The sequence below is a fragment of the Symphalangus syndactylus genome, chromosome Y (genome assembly GCF_028878055.3).
Source record: "Symphalangus syndactylus isolate Jambi chromosome Y, NHGRI_mSymSyn1-v2.1_pri, whole genome shotgun sequence".
Classification (NCBI taxonomy): Eukaryota; Metazoa; Chordata; class Mammalia; order Primates; family Hylobatidae; genus Symphalangus; species Symphalangus syndactylus.
In genome coordinates this window covers 21,493,256-21,502,670 of record NC_072448.2, presented here as the reverse complement: position 1 = coordinate 21,502,670, position 9,415 = coordinate 21,493,256, and the positions used below count along the sequence as shown (strand labels likewise).

The window sequence follows — 9,415 nt, the reverse complement described above, 5'->3', positions numbered from 1 at the left end:
GCACAGGAAGCTCAAAAGCAGCACCAGAGATGATGACACCTGAACTTTTTGTCAAGAATGTTTCCAGAAACCAGGCTTGGCTCAAGAACATGTTGTCATTCAGAGTAAACAGGCCCATAGATTTTTGACATGAGAAGAGCCCAGTCCTTTCCAATTTATGTTTCTAATACATTGCTTGCGTATTTGCACAGTTTCTCTCAAGCACCCAACTCAGCTTTAATGACCTTTGAGGAATTGATATTGTAAGTTACTTGCAATATATAATATTTAAATGTGTGATACTTTTCAACTATTCAGGACTTGTCACCAAAATATGATAGACAGGATTATGTGCCAGGTGTTGTGACATTATTTTCTCATATTACAAGAACACTACTCATTAAAACTTGTTTCGAGAACTTGTAGCAGTATTGCTTTCCAGGATGCAGCTACCTGTATATAATTTCTGTGCACTCCACTGGCCCTGTGGTAGACAAAGCACACATAAAAATAATTTGTTGCCTACATTGATTTTAATTCTTTCTCCTGCTACCATTCACCTTGTTAAGGCATTTTCACAATTTGCGGCTAATGTTTCAGAATTCATCATCATTGTAAAAGAAACCACTGCTTGATCAAGACAAAAAAAAATCCATTTGTCTAAATATTCACTTAGGTTTGTCCTGACAACATGAGTGAAGTAAAACATGCTTTAGATTTCTGAGGGATTTTGGTGCAATGGGCCACTCTCCTCCAGCCTGGGATTGGGAACAGCTTCCTTGGTGAAGAGGCTGTCTCTGTTTCCTGTGGCTGTTGTAAGAAAGTATCAAAAATTTAGTGGCTTTGGACAACAGAAATTTATTGCCTCATTTCTGAGTGCCACTGTCTAACATCAAGGTGTCAGTGGTGCCATGCTTCCTATGCAGGTCTTAAGGTAAGGATCTGTTCGGTTTATCTTCAGCTTCTGGAAGTTCCCTGGCTTGTGGTGGTGTAACTCCAGTCTTTCTGTGTTATTTTTCTCCCTGTGTTCATCTCCAAATGTTCCTTTTCTCTAAATACACGAGTGGTTTTATTAGGGGCCCACCCTACCCTAAAACGACCTCATCTGAAGTAACCATATCTACACGTAACCTCTCCTTCCAAATGAGGCCACATTCTGTGGTACTGTCCCTTAGGACATCAACAAAGGAATTTTGGAGGGAATACACTTCAACCTGTAACTGAGGTGTTACTTTAAAACTATATATTTAAAAAAAGAATTACATATAATCTGAAAACAGATCTCTTGTATGTCCCTTGAAAATAACAAACAAAGCAAATTCAATTTTTTTTTTTCTGTGTAAGAAAACCACCTATAGAATTTACAGAACAAAGGGCTGGGCATGCTGGCTCATGATTGTAATCCCAGCACTTTGGGAGGCTGAGATGGATGGATCGCGAGGTCAGGAGATTGAGACCATCCTGGCTAACACGGTGAAACCCCGTCTCTAAGAAAAATATGAAAAATTAGCCAGGCATGTTGGCAGGCACCTGTAGTCCCAGCTACTCGGGAGGCTGAGACAGAATGCTGTGAATCTGGGAGGCGGAGCTTGCAGTTAGCTAAGATTGTGCCACTGCACTCCAGCCTGGGCAACAGAGCAAGACTCCATGTCAAAAAAAAAAAAAAAGAATTTACAGGATGAAATGTTGGCATTCTTCATTCGGTGTGGATATGTTAATCTGTTGTTGCTCACACTGTCACTTATGACAACTGTCGTCATCTGCACCAGTTCATAGCTCATGCTGCTCTCAACCTCATAGATGAGAACATGTGGCTTTTGAACAACATGTACTTGAAAAGTATGGACAAGTCCAACAAGTGGTTTGTGTCAGCATTCATTGCCACAGGGCATATCTTTCTCTTTTTGGTAAAGATAATTAACTAACGTTCAGGTTCACAAACTAGAAGAACATGGAACACAGATGCCAGGCTCTGAGACTATACACTTCACAATTTGAGTGAATGTGAAAGTTTCCATTTATGAGGCTACTTTTGTTTTATGAAGGGAGAAAATATTTTATTGAACAGCTAATTTTTAAACTAAGTCTCATACCCACCAAAAAGTTTATCTGAATCATATCAAGCATGATGTTACTTTATTGTGTAGCTATTTTTTCACTTAGAATGCTTATGTTCTCTTTGTGGTAAAACTAAGCTAATTTTAAAACCAGTTAATGTATTCAAATCTCCCATCACAAATACATGGCGTGTGACTAATCTGAAGAATAGTGTTATCAATGAACTGATTGCTTTTTGTTTTTTATTTCTAAGAAGAATATTACCTCAATTATGTCACATATGAGATTTATTATTCTTCATGGCATAAGGCAAGAAGATAGAATAAATCACTTCTTTACTGATGTTTATGTTTTATGTATAAAAGTAAGGCATGTTCTATAATTTTAAAAATATGACAATAGAAAAATAGATTCAATCTTTGTCAGGAAACTGGCCTTTTGAAGTAACTTTCTGAGGCTGCACAGCTTACCTTTCAGACTGCCTTTTCTCATCAGAACTATCTCTGTCAACTCCCTTGGTAAGCAAGTCTTCTCAGCCAGTCGAATAGGTATTTAGGAACACAACTTATGATAGTTATTCGTGGAATATTGTGAAGGCAAATTGTTGTTATGTTTTCATTCCTAGTGTTCATAGTTGATTTTATTAGGGAACCCTAAATAGAGTCAGGAAGCAGCATATATAAGGGAAAATGAATTAAAAATTTAATATGAAATATTTCCATCTACTTTCAAATAAATTGCTGTGCTATTAATAGAGATCATGAACTGGCAGGAATTGAGTTTTCTATGAACAACTAGTCATTCAAGAAGAATGGTGCCACTTGTTTATTTGGTTTGTTTATTTGTGATGTTGTTGTTGTTGTTGTTGTTGTTGTGATGAAGCTTTGCTGTGTTGTCCAGGAAGAGTGTAATGGCATGATCTTGACTCATTGCAACATTTGCCTCCCAGGCTCAAGTGACTCTCCTGCCTCAGTCTCTGGAGTAGCTGGGACTACGGGCCCCAACACCTTGTGTGCCGAATTTTTGTATTTTTAGTAGAGACAGGGTTTCACCATGCTAGCTGGACTTGTCTCGGACTCCTGACCTCAGGTGATTTACTCACCTCTGCCTTCTAAAGCCCTGAGATTACAGGCATGAGCCATGGCGACTGTCCCAGCTAGTTGATTTTAATGTAACAATCCAAAAATAAATGTCAGAGCCAAGATTTGTTAGATAGATTTAAAACTAACATATTCTGCAGTTGGGAATGAAATGTGATAGCACATACATTCACATTAATTCATTTATACATTTGGAGATGTTATAAAAATGTATAGGCAGTGTACACAGGAGTACTCAAGAAGCCAAGGAAACGTGTGTTGTGCTAAGAGTTGCGTACATGCTTCTGCCAGTGGCTAGGAATAGTGGTCCTGCTGATTATTTCCTTTCCCTCAGAGTAAACGGTCGATACTCATATTTGCAAAAAGTTGTAAGGCAGTTTTTAGGAGAGTTGTCAAAGAAAATCCAGGATTACATTAACATTTGTGCTCAGCCTTTTAGATGTGTCAGAGGTCTCTATTTAAAGAAATAAAAAAAAATAGAGCAGACCATGAATACACACTCATATCAATGTAGGTACTTTGGTCACAGCAGTTGCTTCATTTGTATTATATATTGGAATTCTCAGTAATGCTTGTTTTGTGGGTGAAGGGAAGGTGCAGGAAGTCACAGAACTTTTATAAAATGTTTGGAATTGGTGGATTATGCCTGTAATCTCAGCGTTTTGGGAGACTGAGGTGATACACCAGAGGAGTCTGGGAAAGGTCTCTTTGTTCCTATAACAAGATTTTACGTAAAATAGGTAATGTCCATTGAAAATCAAGTTATACAACCTGTTCTAATGGTGAGCACTTGAACAATTTTGTTCCATTCTGAATTAATTTTAAGCAAGTAATTCTAAGTTTTGTCCTGTGTCCTTGTGTAAAATAGCTACCATCATTTTTACCCCATTTATTTGATTTTTAAAATACAGATATTTGTTCAATATTGTGGTAGTTTAATATTCATTTTTAAAGTGCTGCCCACCACAGCTGTTTCTGTTCTATTTCCCCTATTGATAGTGTCCAAACTAATATGATGTCTTAACCTGCTGTACGGCACTCATATTGAAACAAACTAAATGCCAGAGCTATGGGTGCAGAAAAAGGTAAGACTCATCTAGAAATTTGGGAGTAATTTCATCAAGCACGTATTTTTTAATATGGTTGTTCCTGTCCTCAGTGAGCATATACACCTGAGGGTTATGATGAAATCCAGTGAAGGGCAGCAGGGTGAGTGACAGCAGGAAGACATGGCCCAGTTGCACAAAAGTGGCATATTGAAAATAGCCTTTTCTCCAGGCTAATGAAGGTGAGGTAGGAAGTAGTAATCCAAATCCTGGGTGCATATTAGTAAAGTGACAAATTTCATGTGTGACCAATTATTTTAAGGAGCTGGAAGGAAAGTGGGGCATTAAGTAAGACCTCCAACGTGGGCTGCAGAGAAAAGTATTGCAGGTGTGAAGGTGTGAAGAAGAGCACTGTGGCACATGGGTAGAACTGTCAGCTGATAGGAGCTGATCATGAGGAAAGATAAGCTGGCAAAGCTTGGATCTGGTAGGTGATGTCCCTTGAAGGCTCTTTAACATAAGAGCAATGAAATGAAATCAGTCTTAAAATGAGGCTCCCGTTAGCACACATATATTAGCACTAGGTTGGTTATCTGCTTTAGTGCTCCAAAAGAGATACAGAAGAAATGTGCATATAGAGTTTCATCCTTTGGTTATAGCTGGAAACTTTCTAAGATAGTTCCTTTGGCATAGACATAGATACTCTCAATGTCTGTTTTGCCCATGCTGTACTTGTGGTCTTTAACTTTTCAGTCACTTCAACACTTCTTGGTTGTCAGTCCAGAGTTGCAGAGAGCACTCACTGTCCAGACACCACCTTTCACTGGATACCACACTGATGCATTTTTCTACTTATCAGTTTACTACTCTACATGACATGTTTATTGTGAGAAAACTTACATGGTAGTGTCATAATATACAAGTGAAAACTTAGGTTTTTACAGAAATGCAAATAGTTTTCCTCCAAGATAAGAAACAGTAGGAATGTTTTATCTTCAACTAGGAAACTTTCCCAAAGAATGAAAATTAACAAAATATTTATTTAATTGGAATGGAATTGTAATTTTGTATCCTCTACTCAGCACATTGTATGTAACTTATTAAATGCACATTCGTCTATTCTCCAAGTTCTGTAGTTAGCCTTTTTCTGTAAACTGAACTCTCTCTATGGAAACGCTTTCTATTCATAGCTTGAATCTAGCTGGATATATGACAGACTGTATGGAGCAATTTCTGTACCACTGGGAACCCCCCCCTTCCTTCAAACTGTAGAGCATCATCTACAGTTCTGTCCAGGGTGGCTCTGAAGCTGCTTCTCACTGCTCATGCCGCCACACTCACCACCCGCTTTGTTCTTCTATCATTTTTTTTTTTTTTTGAGACGGAGTCTTGCTCTGTCGCCCAGGCTGGAGTGCAGTGGCGCAATCTCTGCTCACTGCAAGCCCCGCCTCCCGGGTTCGTGCCATTCTCCTGCCTCAGCCTCTCCGAGTAGCTGGGACTACAGGCGCCCGCCACCACGCCCGGCTAATTTTTTGTATTTTTTAGTAGAGACGGGGTTTCACCGTGTTAGCCAGGATGATCTCGATCTCTTGACCTCGTCATTCGCCCGCCTCAGTCTCCCAAAGTGCTGGGATTACAGGCGTGAGCCACCGCGCTCGGCTCTTCTGTCATTTTCTATTGTATTTTTTATAAAATGTTTCCAGATGGCAATATTGGGTGGGGACAGAGAGAGAAATGTTTTGATGTAATTTTTCAAAACTCTGCCCCCTATGTGACAGCCACCTCCCCTCACCCAGCATGTACTTTGATAACCCCATCACTCCCCAGTTGCAGGTCTCATCCACATTCGGTCCAAGCTTCAGTTAGCTGCCATAAAATCAGATAGTCACCAGCTGCACAGAATATGAACATCCACAAGAGGCCACAATTTGCTTTGTCAGGTCTGATCATTGCAGCAAGGATTTTTTTGAAACAAAAATCCTTGAGAGCAAATCACTAAATAATGTTCAGTAATAGAGGAGACAGTAAATACTTGGGATAGTAAAGATGTCTTTATTTACCCTCTGAAAAAGTACAATCCTTCTTAGTATTTCCTCTGAGAGTGATAAGGTTAGATTGCGTCTTGTGTTAAAAAGGGATGGCTTAACTTCAACTAGGAAACTTTCCACAAGGGTGAAGAAAGTAACACAAATATTAACTATCCCATTAGTGGAATTGTAATTTTGTATCCTCCACACACACATTGTATTTGTTAAATCAGTTATTAAATGCAGATTTGTCTTTTCTCCAATTTCAATACTTAGACTTTTTCTGAAATCTGAACGCTGTCAAAGGAAATGCTTTTTATTCATGGACAGGTCGAATTTAGCTGGATGTGTGACAGACTGTGTGAAGCAACTCTTGTGGCGCTGTTGGACCTCCCTCCCCCTGGGGCTGTGAAACATGACCTGTGGTGGTAGAAGTTCATTAATAACACATAAATGATGAATAATTACTAGTAAGAATAATTCTAATGATATGTAGAATGAAGATAAAAAAGGTTAAGTCATTTTGAAAAGGATAAAGAAGTAAATTAAATAAGTGCATTTCAAATACATTAGATTTAATCTTTCATATCTAACATTATTGTTTTAGGAAATCATTCTCTTTCACCAAGAATACAATGCTAATTGCATAAAAATCATGTACATGTAAAAAGTAGTTTCCCATTTTTCTGGGAAAAAAAATCCAACTCTAAATTCTAGAGTAGTCAGGTTTCCTATTTTAATTATAATTAAAGTCTTGGTCATCACATTTATTAGCTCTCTAATTTACATGTGTAAATCAAAGAAACATTTTTAGACAACCATTAAAATTTATAAATGTAAGGTGCCATTATTGAGAAAATATATTCCTCCATGGATGGATGTGTCCCCTCTCCTACCAACTAATGACACACGAATATACAATCGTTGAATTTTATTAGTAAGTAATACACTGCTACAAAAACTAATTCTCTTCTCCATGTCCATGTTGATTTTGTGTATACATGTGAGTTGGTTAGAAAGCATGCCTTATCTCTAACATTCAACAGCAAGATGAGCTAGGTTTGGGCTTTTGGTGAAGGTTGACCATGCTTGTATGCATCAAGTGATCTGACATATCCTCAGTCGCAAGAGTTTTGTGAACTCCTTCCTCAAAGGCTGCTGCCACATTTTTGGCATATTTTGCACTTGTTACAAAGTAAGGATAGTCACTGTTCTCCCTGCATAAGCTTCACTTCTCTAAACTCCTGCTGTTCGCTTATACCAGTCTTAGAATTCAGAATCACAAAAGGAAAGGTCTCGTGTTCTTTCCAATTACTTAAGTTCTGGAAGCTTTGTGAATCGTTGATACTAAAAATAAGCAGAAAACTCTCAGAACCTCTGTAAAATGGTGTTCTCAGGCTTTGGAATCTCTCCTGACCTGCCATATCACAAATCTGTATGGTAACAAAATGTCAATCCATTTCAAATCTTATTTAAAAATTCCACATCTATTGCATGGAACAGCTGAGTGTCAAACTCACTGGTTACATGTCTGTTCATAAGCGAACTCCTCCCAACCCAACCATTTCAAAGAGAATTACTTTAAATAGTGATGAATTTCCTGCCACTGTTCATCTCAAGAGCTTCAAGAACCCTGGAAAATAAAAAAGCACCATAACATTCCTTTTTACCTATCTTTTCTTCTATGAGTGTATGAATATCAGTATTTTTTTTTTTTTTTTGTAACAGAGTCTCGTTCTGTCACCCAGGCTGGAGTGCAGTGGTGACATCTCGGCTCATTGCAAGATCCACCTCCCAGGTTCACGTCATTTCCCTGCCTCAGCCTCCCAAGTAGCTGGGACTACAGGCCCCCGTCCCCACACCCGGCTAATTTTTTTTGTATTTTTAGTAGAGACGGGGTTTCACCGTTTCAGCCAGGATGGTCTCCATCTCCTGACCTCGTGATTCGCTCACCTTGGCCTCCCAAAGTGCTGGGATTACAGGCCTGAGCCACAGCACCAGACTGAATATCAGCATTTAACTGAAATAACACACATAGACCTCAGGGATAACTAAAAGTAAGACTTGTTTACTGAGCATGTATCCATATGTGGGCTACTATACTACCATGACTCTCTAAAACAACTAAAAAGGGCTCATTCTTCCCATTTGTCAGGTCACAATTGGCCATGAAGCTGGCACTTTAGCTGAAATGTGACATCAAAGCTCTGGTTATGAACAGTGAATTTATGATAAGAACCTCAATGGTCATAGTAAGCTTCACTACTGTTGGTTAGAGATGGTTAAGAGACCAAATAATGCATGTTTCTAATACAGCAGGATTTATACTTTATGGAGTATGTTTACGACAAATGTAATTGAAGTTAGTATTGAGAGAGCAGGAAACTTTATAGTTATATACTAGCCAAAAAGAAGAGCCAGGTTTAAACTGGGCCTGTTGGTTCATGCCTGTGATCCCAGCACTTTGGGAAGCCAAGATGGGCAGATCATGAGGTCAGGAGTTCGAGACCAACATGAAAAACATGCTGAAACCCCGTTTCTACTAAAAATACAAAAATTAGCCAGGGGTGGTGGTGTGCCCCTGTAAACCTAGCTACTCAGGAGGCTGAGGAAGGAGAATCCCTTGCACCCAGGAGGAGGTTGTGGGGAGCCGAGATTGCACCCATTCACTCCAGCTTGGATGACAGAGCAAGACTCCATCTCAAACAAACAAACAAGCAAACAAAATAGGTTTCATCTTTCACATAGTCCCATATTTCTTGGAGATGTTGTTTGTTTCTTTTTATTCCTTTTTCTCTGACCTTTTCTTTGTGCTTTATTTCATTAAGTTGATATTCAATCTTTGATATCCTTTCTTCCAGTTGATTGGTTTGGCTACTGATAATTGTGTATGCTTCACGCAGTCTTTGTGCTGTGTTTTTCAGCTCCATCATGTTATTTGTATCTTTCTCTCAACTGATTATTCCAGTTAGCAATTTCCCTTACCTTTATTTGAGGTTCTTAGCTTCCTGACATTGGGTTAGAACATTCTCGTTTGCTTGGAAGAGTTTGTTATTACACACTTTCTGAAGCCTACTTCTGTCAGTTCCTCAAACTCATTCTCTATTCAGTTTTGTTTTCTTGCTGATGAGGAGTTGTGATCCTTTGGAGAAGAGGCTTTCTTGTTTTTGGAATTTTGGGCCATTTTCTGCTGTTTTTTTTACAT

General features: G+C 38.8%; 1 pseudogene; it reads right to left on the bottom strand.

Annotated features, from left to right (window-relative positions):
• Window positions 1-7,249: 7,249 nt before the first annotated feature.
• On the bottom strand, window positions 7,250-8,380 carry LOC129476720 (ras-related protein Rab-9A-like; annotated as a pseudogene).
• Window positions 8,381-9,415: the final 1,035 nt, after the last annotated feature.